Below are 15,653 nucleotides of genomic sequence, written 5' to 3'. Positions count from 1 at the left end.
TTACTGGGTGGAATTCTGCATGCAAATAACCTCAGGTCTGCCTATCGCGATAAAAGGTTTATATGAGCTGGAAGGTGAGCAGGCATCATTAGATTTGTCAAAAGGTAAACTTAGCTGCCTGTGTTATCTGTATCACTAAAGAACAACGCTTACTCTCATTGGACACATACTGATGGTAGTTTATTCTTGCTGTCTGTTGTTTGTTTTGTTACCATGCCTTTTTATTTGGCAACAAAGTCAATCCATTCATAATTGGGCTGACACTTTTCACTGCTAACAATTGAAACAGCTCGCCATGCTTTTTTGGCACGCTTCAGAGGAGACAGGACCTGAAACAAAGATCCATACTGGTTCACATGTGGGTTTAGTTGACACAAATCTTGACAATTAAGTGCACCGAAGGAACAAACTGTGTAGAAATACAGAGTTCAGCTCAGTGATAGAATTGATCAAAAATATTTAGACAGGAATGCGAGTTTTGCTGTCACTTTAGCAATGTTTCATAGTAATAACTTGTTATCCTATGAAAATTTGCTAGCTCACACCTTTATGATTCCAGAATATTTTCCACTCTAGAGCCACGAATTCCAAACTTTCGCCTCAAGTCACACATGATCCAGAGGGCTCGCCTGAAAATATAAAACACTTGTTCTGCTCCATCCCTTGGCATGCCTCAAGATCCTACCACGCACGCCCTTTCCGCGTGGTTGCTTCATCGCAGAGTGCGCTTGGGGCTGTTCCTTGAGTCGGGGCCTGTGTGTTTATGAGCAGGTCTGGCAGGTTCTGTGCTTGCTCGTTATTTTTCCATCAGAAACACGTGGTCGGCAGATCTTCAGTATCCTTACCTTGTTAGCAACTCTGTTTGGTATTTGATCTCTTAGGCCTGTGGACTGTTTGCAGCAGAGATGTCTTTGCTATACCTACATAGTTTGAGATTTGATTTAACTCTTCATGATGTCTCGATGACTGATAGATTGTGATATTTTACAGATCTTAAAACTGGCATTGTGAAAATACTGATAGATTTACTGTATTGATATTGGATTTATGATGTCAGATAGGGCTTGATATAAATTACCGGGTAATTAATGATACTGTAGCACCTTTCGTCTTTCTCCCCCCCCCCCCCCACCCATTTTTAGGTCTTGCCTTGCTATCGCGTAAGCGATCGCAAAGCGAGACTATTGTAAAGGGGCTTTTGAAAGTGCTCCCAAAAGCGGATTGCATGGCTAGCATGCGCACAATCACGCGCATCGTGCCGCCATGCACTCCGCTTTTGGGAGCACTTCAAAGGGTCTGCTCCCCCGCCTGGAATGCGCTCCCCCGCCCCCGCCAAGCGCTCGCCGGGCTTGTTTAAATCTTTGTTAATTATGAGCGTGCGCGCCCTTTCGCAGCTTGATAACGCTGACACTGCTAATGTTCACAACATTGAGAGCCATCAACGACAATAAATACCAACATAAAAAGGACAACAACTTTACACTTTGCAGTAGACCTTTCTCTAAGTCACGACCTCTAAACTTAAAATAGATGCACGCTCGAACCCAGTATCATTGAAATGTACATACTTTGTACCGATTTGAGAACTTCACCTTTTTAAAGACCTAGGCGGAAAACATCAGCACATTCTAAAGGTTTCTACGGGGCCAACTAACTTAACAAGTCACTATAGGTCTTGTAGAACACTGTTGTAAACTACGAATTCAGCAACATAAACTCAGTTCCACCAACCTGTGCAGTGAAAGCGCCTTCTGTACAAAAGTGGCGTGGGAGTCTTTTCTCTATGACTCTCACTTTGGAAACAAACAGCTACCCAGGTGCATGTCCTGAAACACTAGACCAATCACTGTGAGGTATGGCAGCGGCCATAATTTAACACTTTTTATATTGTGAGGTGTAGGCTTACAGTTTTCCTTATTTGCCAATGAGTTTAATAATGATTCAATACCGCTTGCTTTTCAACACTAATTATTGTATTCTGTCGTTATTCCGATCTCACTAGTGATTTGTCAGTTGCAGCGTTTCGTAAGGTTTCACCCCCACCCCTCACAGTAGGTTATAAATAAAAGGCGATCTCTTTGCGCACGTCTGTACTGCATGCGTGGGATCAACACCCCAGCTTAACGAGATGATAAATGTTATTCCAAAATGGCCGTCGAATTTACCCACTTTGATGCAGACTGTTGCGGTTTTAGCGCTGCGCAACGAGACTTCTCGGTTGCCTGGTGACTAGGGGACTCTCCTTTCGATGGCCCGGTAGCCTCTGCAAGTGTTCAGCCTGCTGTGGATCTCTTTTTGTTGGTGTCCTAAACACGCATGAATTTTTACCTTTGACAGCCGAATCAGACATGAGCAAAGTTGATTATTTCTGTCTGGCTTCCAGTGGAGGGAAGGTTGTTCTAGCCACGTCCAGCGACGAGAAACACCCTCCCGAGCACATCATTGATGGGTAAGAGCCGCATCTTTCCTATACCTCTAAATTCTTTTACTTTATGGGTGTTCAGAGCGTGCGCCCTGAGCCTGCAGCCGTGCGAGTATTTTGAACGTTAATATAGTTTAAACGTTGCAAAATGGGCAGAAGTTAGGCGCACTCTATGCATTTTGAGACTTTCTGTTTGAATTATTCCCAAACACTCGCACGGCAAAAGGAAGGCGACAGTCGTTTAAGTAGTAAGTTAACTTTACTAGCTGGAACAAGCATTTGCAATCAGTGGTCGAAGTGGGCGGGATTGACAGGGCACGGCGTGCCCCTACTCCTCCAAATACAGTGCATGTGCGCCGGGCGCGCGCACCATTTGGCAGCCTGAAAAGCACTGCCTGATCACTTTCGCGGCCGCTTTGATGTCCTCAGTGAGCCGCGCGGCCACTGAGGACATCAAAGCGGCCGCGAAAGTGCACACTATTTGCCACCCCCTTCCTGCTTGTTACTTCACTGCTGCTTTGAATAGATGCATCATGGAGGGATGTCATCATTCGGGCTCCAAATAATGGCCTGTTCCCAGGCAGATCCTCCGTGCTGCGCCGTGCTCACAGTAGGAAAGTCGAGATCTGTCGACGCCTAAAAGCCGTGTAAATGGCAGACGTGCTATATGTAAACTGTGTAACATAAAACCCATACATTGAGAGTAATCTTTCATTACTTAATGCCTTTTAGCGTGTCATGCCTTTGAGCGAGCGCATGTCCGTTTTCTAGTACTTTGTGTTTCACTGTTCACATCCGGTAATGGCTTAAATATGTGCGCATGCAAAGTCTTGTTGGTTGAATAGCCTTGACAGCACGAAAGTGAGACATGACGTGAAACCACTTGGACTATATATTTTTATGAGGCATCTTATGTCTGCTTTTAACCACATATTAAGGGTGCCCTAATGGGAATTTGTGACTGGGACACCTCATGCTCGTTATCGCTGCTCTTCTCCTTGCTCCTCCACCCCTCCCCCTCCCACACCCACCCCCAGGCTGCACGACACATTGCGCTCATTATCACAGCTCCTCTCTTTGCTCCTCCAACATCCCCCCCCGCAATCCCCAAGCTGCACGACACCTCTTGCTTATCACCGCTCCTCTCCTTGCTCCTCCCCCCCGCCCCCCTTCCCCTGAGACTGCCACGGAGCGTGCATTTAGGACAGTCACACTGTGAAACGACCATATGGCCCACGGCCTCCCAGTGCCCTGCTGTGTTTTTATTGCGGCCGCGCACATCGCCGAAAATAAGTTTACAATGCTCCTCTTCTTGCATTTCAAATGCTTGTTTTTTAAGCGGCGCAGCAAGCCGCATGCTAAATGCGGCTGCCCTGCCATTTCTTTTCTATTTCTTTACTTTAGTTACAATCTCGGCATCCACGCGGGTGCCATGATTTCATCAAAAGTAAAGAAATAGAACAAGCATTTGCAATGCAATAGGCCTCGCAGTTAAACGAGTATAAGCTATTGGCATTGTAAATGACAATGCCTTTTATTTATGTTTTTAAAACGAAAAGAAAAATAAAAGGCATAGTTATTTGCAATGTCAATAGCTCAAACTCACGTAAATGCGAGACCTATTGCATTGCAAATGCTTGTTTCTTAGTGTGACCGTTGCGCTTTATATGTAAAGCGGGGGTATCTCGAGCCCTTCTGTAGTTTCTTGAGTGCTCAGATTAGACCAGCACCTGTAATTTTTAGGTCTCGGCTAGCGAAGGCTGCGCTTGCGCAGTCTCGCTCGCGAGATTTAACGTTTCAGGAGTGGGGCTTTAACTCGCCCCTTTTTTTCCCTCTTCTCCATTGGCTGGCCTCTTAAATGCTGGTCAGCCATTGGAGAAGAGCTTTGTCTCTCCAAACAAGCACCGTCTTTTTCCGATTCGGGGGTGTGTCTTTTCGATTCTTTCGCTTTTTGAAGCCCCGCCCCTTTCAGCCCCTTTTACACGTGGTGGGCGTGTTTTTTTTTTTTTTTTAGCGTCGGAAGATTCGTCCATTTTGTGCTCGGTCGGAGGGGACGTGGGGTCGCCTCTGCCTTGCTGCTGGATCGGCGTTTCAAGTCCGGTGAGTACAAGCGTTAAAGTAACAATGTTGTTCCTGCTTGCATTTCACATGGTTCACGGGCGGCAGAGAAGTAACAGGACTCTGTCTTTTCCTTCTTACTAGAAGAAAAATACAGTGTCCGCTTCTGCTCTGCCGCTTCAGCTGCCCCCCCCCCCACTCTTTCCCATGTAAACGAGGTGAGCGTGCTTAGAGCATACACGGGATCAGCCGCTCTCCCCGCACGCACGTGCTCACCCTAGCATCCAGGGTGCGCCGTTCGCGTCCCTTGCCAGCTCGTCGCGCATGCTGTAATTGATCGGAAGTCTCTCAACTCGCCTTCTCAAATCTCATCAACCACTTTCCAAATGATAATGGGATGCTCCAAAAAGCTTCCTCCTGAGCTCAAATGAATGTGGAATTTTTAAAAATGTATTGCACTTTTTTTCAAAACGATAAGCGCTCTATTCATCAGAAATAACGACTCGGGGATATTGAGAGACTTAGCTGTCATTTAATTACCTCCTGTCTGTAAAATGCAATTACGGAGTAATCTCTTGATGCAAACGCAGGATTACACACGCGCTTCATTTAGCAACATTACGGCAGACGTCCGTTCATAAATGCCATCCTTGAGAAACAGTGGCTTTAGGATTACCATCCGAGTTGCCTGCATCTTCGAGCCCTCTACAAGGAGATGCCGTCACTCACACTTCACCTGTGACCCACACGTGCATCTTCCCTGCTCGTGGATCAGTGCAATGTTCGCGTTACTGCTAATGTGGCACGGGCTTCTACCCATTCTCAGTCTCAAGATCTCCGCTCCGAGTCTGGGATTTGTAGAGCATCGATAGACGGAAACCACTCTTCATTCTGCCAGGACGTCATGTGAATTTTACGGAGGGGTTCACCTGGAGACGCTGCAGACCTCGTTCTCTGGTTTTGCTCTTAACAAGGTTACGCAGCGTGCCCTCGGTGACCCCTATCTGCAAAGTCCCCCTCGGGCCCCAGGATGATGCATACTTAGCCCAGATGTCTCCTGCACTTGCTCACTTCAGCTCACTATGCAGGATCTCACTTTTGCATTTCGATGAGGTCGTTAGCCCTTCTTCCCTTTCCAGATGTTGCTCGAATCTTGCTGTTTCAGTAAATGCTAAGTTCCTCCAGGATGTTGATCCTGTTTCCATCCTAATTGCCTGGATCACAGCTGTTCTTGGTTGTGACAGCATCTCTTCAGGCAGGTTCCCTCTCCTTATTCCCAATTCCTTATACCGCTTATACAAAGTAATGCGACACCGTAATGGAACTGCGGCGAGCCATTGCCGTGTCAGCAGTCAACACTGGTCGTAAGGACGTCACTTTAGTTTTTATTAAACTTTCCTCTACTTTCTTTTATTTGCGCACCCTGTGAAATGGATCCAAAAAAGAAAATCATTTTTGCTGGAAATGTCGTATTTTAATTCTAAGGTGCAGCATCTGGAATAAAAGGTCCAAAATATGAAAAATAACTAAATAAAGTAAGACAGTGGTAGCAGACTGCCAAGATTGATTTTAATTAACACCCAAACACATTAGCGCCACTTTTACAGAGTTTGCCAGTGAAGCGCTATTTTTGTTTTCTTGTCTTCGCGTTAAGGTAACAATGTTGTTCCTGCTTGCATTTCACATGGTTCACGGGCGGCAGAGAAGTAACAGGACTCTTTCTTTTCCTTCTTACTTAGAGAAGAAAAATACAGTGTCCGCTTCTGCTCTGCCGCTTCAGCTGCCCCCCCACTCTTTCATTCCTCCCTCTCTTTCTGTCTAGCAGCTCTTCTCTTACTGAAAACCTTGACTTCAAGATGGGGTTCTCACTCTCTTTACTCTACTTTCTTTTATTTGCTCCCCTGTGAAATGGATCCAAAAAAGAAAATCATTTTTGCTGTAGTTTCTATGTGTGATGCTGCGCAGGAGCCAAGGACAGGAGTCTTGTGCGTCTGCTCTCGACCGTGTCTCCAGCTTTATCTTATTTTACGTTTTATGCAGAGTGGCTCTGTGTGTGTGGGTGGCTTTGTGTGTGTGGGTGCAAATGCAATAGGTCTCGCATTTGAGAGTGTCATGAACAATGACAATAGCTCTAACTTTAACAATGCGGAGACCATTGCATTGTAAATGCTTGCTATCTTTAGAGTGCATATTAGAGTGAGTGTGTCTGTGGGTGTGTCTTTGTTTCTCTGGCTGTGTCTGGCTTTCTGCCTATATGATTTCACGCATGGCCCTATACAGTATGAACGCCTTGCAACCCGCAGATGAGTCCATATCGGTTATCTCTGAGTACTCTCACCTCGAGGGGTCCAGTCTACAACCTTTGATGTCACAGAGCAAAGGTAGTTTGTGCTTTGTGTATATTATACACACTTGCAGTCATACACAATGCTTTTCGTTGACAATATAAGTAATGAAAGTATGAGTTTAAGTCCTGGATCTGCAGGTCCACTTCAAAACAGTAGTTATGTCATAATTTGCAGAAGCATCTTTTAACAGTGATAAGCGGCTGACTGTTTTTGACATTTGCTTTCTTTTTCTTAAAATCAACCAAATACCCCGCCCCCTTGCTTCTAAGGGGTTGCTCCCTTTTTGACTTTCTTCATTCTTAAAAGCAGTCTTCTAACGAGTACATTTGCCTGAGCTTGCATCTCATTATTTATCATTAACTTAGTGGATTGGCATCACTTGGTAGCTCTGTGTTGCATGTTTCCATCCTTTTCGTGTGAATGTTCAAGCCATTATCGTCTTTTTGTGTAGTGGGTGGTCTTTTTTTTTTTTGAGAACCTATGTTGAACTTTTCTTGTAAATGTTGAAAAGCAGTATCACTGTAAAAAATGCTATTTAGGCTGAGGTATTGGAATTGGATCCTTTTGTTGGTTCTGAAATTGGTGTTACCAACAAAAGGCGATTCATTCGATTACAAAGGCTGTAAAGAGTGACACAGATGGACTAGCTGGATTGTAGGATACAGTAATTTCGGCAGCTTTCTCTACATCATTATCAAGCACAAAAACAATTTATGCCAGGGGCCAGTGAATTGAATATCTTGGGATACGTAAGAAAAGGTAAAGTTAGACAAGGCTGGCACGTGTTCTTTTATTGCCTGTGGTGGAGCCGGCAGTAGGAGGCTGCTACAGTTCCTATATGCTGTTCTTTTATCTGTACCAGAGCCAGCTGTTTTCCCTCGTGCAGATTTGATATGGAGGACTTTAGAGGGTTTGAATGTCAATGTACAGGGACAAAACAGGATATGGCTGCCAGTGGAACCTCACCCACCACACCACATCTGTAACTTTTCCTTGTTTTTTGTGCACAGGGTTAGTCTACTTCAGTCATTGGTTTACTAGACTATGAGTGATGGCATTCTACTGTTGCACAATGTGCACATCTGCTCAATAAATAGTTGACTGGGGGTGAGTGCTTGCAATGTTCAACACTCCGTCCTTCATCCCCTTTGGTTTTGCAAGAAATAGTTCCCTTCAGTGCCAGGAACTACTGGTGCAATGTGTGCTTTTACATAAAATATATGTTGGCTTTTGCACCATGTTAGTTTCATACAGTGTGTGCCCTCGTACAAAACAAAATCACAAACAAAATAAGCATTGGCAAACCAAAAGGTCAGCAGCCAAAACCAGAACTATTGGCTTTGAAAATGTTTGTTTAGTTTGGAACATGAGAAACTACGTGGCTCTCATCAGCTGCGGGTGTGTTTGGGACATTCAATGTGGATAAAGGTTCTCTGCTTTTAGGAAGGTGCATTTCCTTCCTAATAGCGTCCACAAAGCCATGTACCAGTGTTTTGCGACCGCAATTGCGGTCTTAAAACACTCGCAAATTACCACCCTCTTCAAGAGGGTGGTAATGGAGTCGCAAATGGGAAGGGCTCTCCTGGGAACCCCTTCCCCTTTTTGACTGGCTCCAAAAATATTTTTTAAGGGCAGGCAGTGGTCCCAGGGACCACTACATGCCCTTAAAAAATGAAACGAAAACGCTTCTTTACTTTTAGTAAAATGCATTCCGTTTTCCTTTTTAAAAAAAACAACCAAAAAAAACCTGCTTTATTGAAAAGTAGACCCAGCAGGCCACCATTACTGGGAGGGACAGCACTTCCCAATGGGGTCGCAGATTGCGAGTGGCTCATTAATATTCATGAGCCTCGCATTTTGTGACCCCATTGGGAATCCCTAACAGTTGTACATTCTAAATTGCGACTCGCAATCGAGCGCAAATTGCAAGATGCAAGTTAGAGTGATCGTACATCTGGCCCCACATATAATAAAAGTAGGTTCTGTATAAAGTGCAAATGCGCATGTATAAAAACAGTTGCACAAATCAATTATAATACAGTACTAAGTCAATACAAGTGGTTGTATACCATTTAAATACTCTAACAACTTCAACTGTTCAGTTCAAAGTGCCCTAAAATACTACTTAAAATGTGCGAAGTAGATTGCCTAAAGGGGCCATGTTCAATATACCCGAGCTAAACCCAACATAATTATACTTTCTAAAAAATATAAATAAAAAAAGAATTTAAAAAAAGAAATTAAACATACTGGTTCTGAAGGAGGGGCCAAGAGGCAGTTCTGGGCCTCCTCTATCGTAGTGATGTTGTACTTTAGAAACACTGGTCTTAATAAACGCTGTCGTAATGGCTGTAGTGGGGAGGCAAACAAATAACGCATGATTTAGATCCTGCACCTGGTTTCTGCACAGGTGACAAAGTCTGTCCTCCCTAGCTATTCCCTCCCATGCCCGTTATAATTTGCAAGGGGAGCAAATTCAACCTTAGCAACAGGATAGTTCTACGCACTCCATGGGGGAAGTTCCATACGACATACGGTTGTTTTCTTTTATACATACTTCTCCCCACTATTTTACCATTACTAGAATGCCTTGAACACAGTACAGTATCTTGTTTGCGACTGACTTCATAGATTGTTTTTTTGATTATAGATTTCAAGACTTGTTTTGGAAGAGAGCTTATGCCACTATGCCCAATTTAGAATAAGCCTAAGGCTTTCTCATAATTTCTGAAGACAACGCTTTTTCCCTTCAGGCATTAAAATATTTCCTGTCTTAGCCAGCCCGTATAGGGCTCACATCACTATTCAGTAATGTATTACCCCACCTTAGGCATGCTGCCATGGCAAATGCTTAAGTCGAGAGGAGCCCAAATTCGAGCCTGATTGCTGCTACAGTGGCTGCGCGGTTCAGGTTACAAATTTGGCACCAAATTTGCCCTTCCAACTCCTTAAAAAAGTCCCATTGCTGTTCATCCACTAACTCGCAAGCGTAAATCAAAACAGGCAGGATTTTAATTTTGTTAGCTGATAAAACATGTGCAAAATGTCTTTCCCCACAACATTTATATAGTATACCAATTGCGGAGGCCTGAGATAATGCCTTACTTTCGCAATGACCAATGTGATCACTGCTAGAGCACTTGCTTGAAAAAATTATTTCTAAGTACGGGTACAACTTCACTGCATCAAGTTTATCTTTACACAGAAACCAATTTAAATGTTTCCTAACCCTAAATCCATGAGGCCTAAAAACCATGATTTCACTTTTTAAGATATTTGTTTTTAGAAAATGATCGTCAGAGTAATGGCCTAGCTCGTTAAGACGCCTTTGTAAACCTATTGGAGTTCAATCTAACAGGATGGCGTCATCCACGTAAAGTAGACAGCTCAATTTAATTGTTCCTAATTTCGGTGAATCCCCTTTAAAATGCCCCACCCTACTCGGCAGGTCATTAATATAAAGAGAGAAAAGAAGAAAAGAAGTGGAGCTAATAAGCACCCTTGCTTCAACCCATTATGTGTCTCCGCTTTACTCAACATGCCCTGGTTGCTTCCCATCAGTAACCGTGTCCAGGTTGAGGAATGCAATGCAATGATCAATCGGAGTAAATACACAGGAATCCCCTTTGCAACCAGTTTCCTCCACAGCGTTCCCCTAGCAACCAGATCGAAAGCTGAGGAGAAATCTATAAAGGCAGCATACAAGGCCATTCCCTTACCTATTGGATATTTTTCGATCAAGGTTTGCAGGGCAGTGATGTTATCCAAGGTGCCACTATGCTTACGAAACCTCTCTTGCTCTACAGCTACGAGGTCATTACCAAAAGCCAATCCTGGAGGCGAAGAAGAATCCTCTTAGCAAACAGTTTTCCAGTCGCATTCAGTAATCTGATCTTCCTAAAACTGGCAGGGGAAGTTTTTGGGTCCTATTTATATAATGGAACGACTATGCTTCCTCTCCAAGAGGACTGAATAGTCCAGGTACGTAGCAGTAAGAGAACACCAGATGAAGGAAGTGAGCCCGTGCGGAGCTGTCTTGTTTAATTATAGCTATCGGTAGACCGTCCGGGCTTATTGCCCCTGAGTACCTTGCCCCTTTAACGAAGCACTCTATTTCCTTACAGGAAAGGGGGCCGTTAGCATTTCCCACAGAAGACTCAGTAATTAGCTCCAAACTGAACCCGATCCTAGAGTTTGATGCATATAACTGAGAGATATATTGGGTCCAATCTGCATCTGATATTAAAATGGGTTCAGCCATAATTCTACAATCGCAGTATTCGGCTAATAGAGCCCGATATTTACGTGAGTCACCAGAATATGCATCCTCTTTCAGTTTAATCCATTTTAAATCCTCCACCCCATCTACGTTTCGATGCCTTCATTCTCATTCTTACCCACTTGAATCTATTGATTTCCCTTTGCCTGGTCATTGATGACTGCTTAAATTGGTCCCTTACTAAGGCATTTCGTTCCCGGTTTAACCTTTTTACCTCCCACGAGGTGGCCACTGGGTGATTAATGCCATTAGCTCGTTACTTCCTTACACATGATCTCAAGAAAGCGAAATGTTTCTCAAACCAAGTAATAGGATTTTCCTGTATGGGACCAGGGCTTGCGATTTTAACAAGCCTCCCTAAGCATTTCAAATTTCTTTTAGACCAAAAGGTACGCCCATTGGTTTTATTGTACACAATATTATCGTCTCTGGGATTCCAGCGCCTTGAGTTCCAAGTTGACGTCCATTGATAAAATACTGTGGTCATTCAAATTTGTCCTCATTACCTTAAACTGAGGACATGCTCCAAAGAGTTGATAAGATACCACCATATAACCAATTGGAGACTGCCCCCGAGAAGCATGAACGGTGAAGGAGGCTGGGGAGTCCTCTGGGAATCTCCAATTTAAAATAACAAGATCATTAGTTCTTAGACAATCCAAAAAACTCAACCCTTCCTTATGTGGTCTGATATGGCCGGGCAACGTTGTTTAGGGATGGTCCATACATCTTCCAACTCCCGATTACAAAAGGGTCACTTAAAGTGTATTTTTGTCTGAAGTGCTGTTAAGAGGAAATTGCACGAAGTCTGAAAAGATAGAATACAGAGTGGAGTCTTAATAACTAAATATGCACAAAAGAAGTCCTGTTTAGGAAACTGTACTGCATTGTTTTTTTATATATTTTAAATTGCTACCTGAACATTAGATCACAAAAAGAGACACATGATATGAGGAACCTACACTAGACATGTATATATGCATCGCAGATTGTATCTGAGTATTTGGACTGGATGGGACGATAAAGTGAGTTGAGAAAAGAAGGCAATTTTTTATAAACAAGTTGATTTTAATTGTCACATTTTTACTAAAATATTATTTTATCAATCATTTTTATAGTACAAACATTTTCTCTAACTGCAATAGACATATCATCCCATAGCCCTTAAAAGTTGAGACTATGTGCCAAATAATGCCTCTGGGAAATCAGATAATATTGCTAGCTCAGGACATATCTTTTTCTGTGTAATTAAATAAAAAACATTATAAAAAGCTGGTGAAGGTAATTGGAAGGACCTAATTTTATACTCTTTGAGTAGCAGGATCAAAGCGGGTATGCAGTTACACCCAAAAAAGTCATTCTTGTTACCAAGCCTGCGGACTTTTCAATTTCCACAAGAAAGTGTCCACATTTGAAACCAATGCAGACACCATGTAAAATTGTGTACTTTGTGTGGACACTTCTCAGTTTACAGTCTGGCTCCCTTATCAGTAATCACAATGAGGGCTTGGTTGTGCTGGTAAATGACTTCTTCTTGAGGTAGTTGATCCTCTGACCAGATTGTTCTTGCACAGGCACAGTAAAGCTATTCAACAGTGTACGCTGTACCAGATGTCTTTTTAAATATAAACCTAATGATTTGTAGTATTGAACTCGCATTCACAATTGGGAGCTTTGTCTTGCACTTTATTTTTGAAGTTTTACTTTTTGTCATTGTTGCTTGATGATTTGTTCAATCAATAGAAAATGATTAACACATTTTTCAGCTTCACTGCCAATGTTCAGTATTTAAATTAGTTGCTTACAAGGTGAAATCGTTTGGGGATAGCTCGCGCATAAAGTTAATAAAAGGAATACAACTCTTGATTTGTACAAGAGGATACCAAATAAATAATTCCCCAAATTCATATATTTGTCCTCGCTGGCCTTTTTGTAGTAGCTGGTATGGTTGTAGTAACTACTGTTCAGAAATCTGGGCAGACATAGGGCAGTCACCTAAAACATCGACCAGTAGAAGCATATTTTGTCATGTACTTAAAAGTCTAATTTTCTTTTTTGAAGAAGTAAGTTCACAAAATTAAAGATACTCTACAGCGTGACCTAGGACCTGATTACAATCTAGGCGGACAGGGTTACTCAGTCACAAATGGGACGGATTTCCCATCCTCAAAATTGCAATTTCATTATATCCTATGGAACTTTTAATATGTTGGAAGGGATATCCGTCAGGTATGTGACGGAGTATCCCATTCGCCAAGATTGTAATCAGGTCCTTAAAGTTTTTATTCTTTGTGATGACTCCATTGACATCCATGTTCAAAAGAATGAAATTGGTATTGTTTAGGATTTGAGGACTTTTTATGGAATTGCATGAATGCTGCTGTATAATCATACTGGAAAACAAGGTATTGTATAAAAACTCTAAGACGTGCCAGCTTTTGGTGACTTGATTAACAAGAACGGCAGTCATGCTTGTGAAAAATGTGGGTTCACATTTTTTGTTTTGTATTGTTTCCTTGCTACTCAGAAGAATGTACCTTTTGGTTCCAAGCTCCCATGCAAAACTGTAACACAAATTGGAGCATTGCCCATTCATAATGCACCTTCAGCAAGGCTGCCCTTAAAGAAAGAGACTTGGGTTGGGTTTATTATGTTGGTTTGAAAAATAATGTTTGTGTGAGGAAGAAATGGAATATTATAATCTTTAATTCTTCATCTGTTGTAAAAAGAATATTAGAAAGCTGAGCTGAGGGGCTTACCTTCAGAATTGTTAGAAGTGATTACACTATACTTGACTAGAATAACCAGAAAAGCAAAGAATCCTGGCTTACTGTCTTTGCTGTATTGATTTAATATTTTGGAGAATTGCATGCTAAGACTAGAGCCAGATTTTTTAACTTTGGTTCAAGAGTTAAATGTGCTATGGGACTCGTATGTTATGTACTGAGACAGTGGTGAGCTTCATGCAGTGCCGTAGCCTAGAGTAAATAACAATTTCAAGCTTTTACCGTTAGTTAATGGGTCTTATAAATTGTAAGGGGAACACAACAGAGCAAATATCCAACACACAAAGTTGTTTTTGTTCACTAAAGTTTAAGGTCCATAGCACAGTTGCAGTAAATCGTGAGAGTAACATGCAGGCCAAACGGTGACTTGGGCACAAGTGGGTATTCTGTTCTGCCGTTATTACATCTGCCTTAACAGCAAAGGTGTCTGCATGGGCTACTGTTACCAATTCTTTATAGGATACATAGAATGGGGTTTGGCTCTGCCAAGAGGTGTAATACTCTCTCACTGTTGAAAAGGGCCCTATTTAATTTATGATAATCCATTTGCATTAACCAGGTAAGGATAGTTCTGACGTAAGCACTAGCTGCACAGGTTTGAATGTAGTTAAATTAACTCTGCTCTTTTATTCTTCCATAGTTGATAAATTGAGTACCATTGAGGTTGAAACTAGCAATATCTATAATACAGCATTGCGAAACTGTGAAAAACAGTGTTATGTTAAAAAATGTGGTAAATGTTCTTGTTAACGTAGAATTCATGAACAAAACACTAGCAATTTTGATTAAGTATTGTTAAATGGTAAACAAATATATTACTTCCTTCAGTCTTGTGCAAGCTTCAAAATGGACATGACTAGAACTTTGAGTATGGTTGATGGAACCTTCTCAAGGTATTATAATTTAGGACATGCATTCTTTAATAGATTCTGTAATTGTATGAGTTTAAAAACTTGAATACTATTATGTGTATTTTGATTTTCACTTCACGCAACAGCTATAGATATTGAACATCCCGTATGATGGACTGCAGTGTTGCAGAATGTTGCAAATCGTCTGTTGGTTCTTGCTCTCTTCTGTGCTGTTATTCACTTCCTCACTCTTTTCTTTAGATGTTTAATTTATTAATTCAATTCTAGTGTGCCATTGACAGTGGACATGCTAAGTTACTCCATTTATTAGAATTCTGGAGTTAAATAGGACTGAATACATTTATTATTTACATCCCTGAAATTAATCTGAGATGCACCTTAAAACAGAGGAAGATAATTGGTATTTTCCACAGTTTTTTAGGACTTGCCTTCAGACGGCTCTACTTTTGTGTTGTCAAAGATCTGTTGACTCTAATCCATTAAAAGTATATATGAAGTCTACTTTGAGTTACCCCCTTGCTCTTGATTGTATGGCTTTCTAGTCTATCTCATGTCTTTGCTTCTTATTCGATGTCTTACCTCCCTATTCTTTGTCTGTCCTGCCTCTTCAACATTTCTTCTTTAACTTGATTTTATAGGATGAATTGTATCCTTCCACTGGGTACAATTTAGTGAACTACTTTCTTTTAGTACTAGATAGAAATGGATGTCTTTTATTTTTCACCCTGCTCTCTCATGCTGCTCTCCGATTGGTAAATTAGACAAAACCAAAATTGGTGCCTCATTATGGCACATGCATGTTGACACATGAATGTGTAAATGTCATCAAGCTAGGGGCACTGTTGTGTCATGATGTATGATACTTGCACATTGACACATGTTGGTATG

The 15,653-nt window shown here is 42.0% G+C and overlaps 1 protein-coding gene across 1 annotated transcript in view; it reads left to right on the top strand.

The window, feature by feature from the left end:
- VGLL4 (vestigial like family member 4) overlaps nt 1-15,653 on the top strand; it is a 350,836-nt gene that overhangs the window by 15,733 nt on the left and 319,450 nt on the right. The gene's annotated exons all lie outside the window — the stretch shown is intronic.

This window comes from Triturus cristatus, chromosome 9, assembly GCF_964204655.1.
Source record: "Triturus cristatus chromosome 9, aTriCri1.1, whole genome shotgun sequence".
In the NCBI taxonomy this organism is placed as follows: Eukaryota; Metazoa; Chordata; class Amphibia; order Caudata; family Salamandridae; genus Triturus; species Triturus cristatus.
Note: the sequence above shows the minus strand (reverse complement) of the source record. Positions and strands in the feature narration are given on the sequence as shown.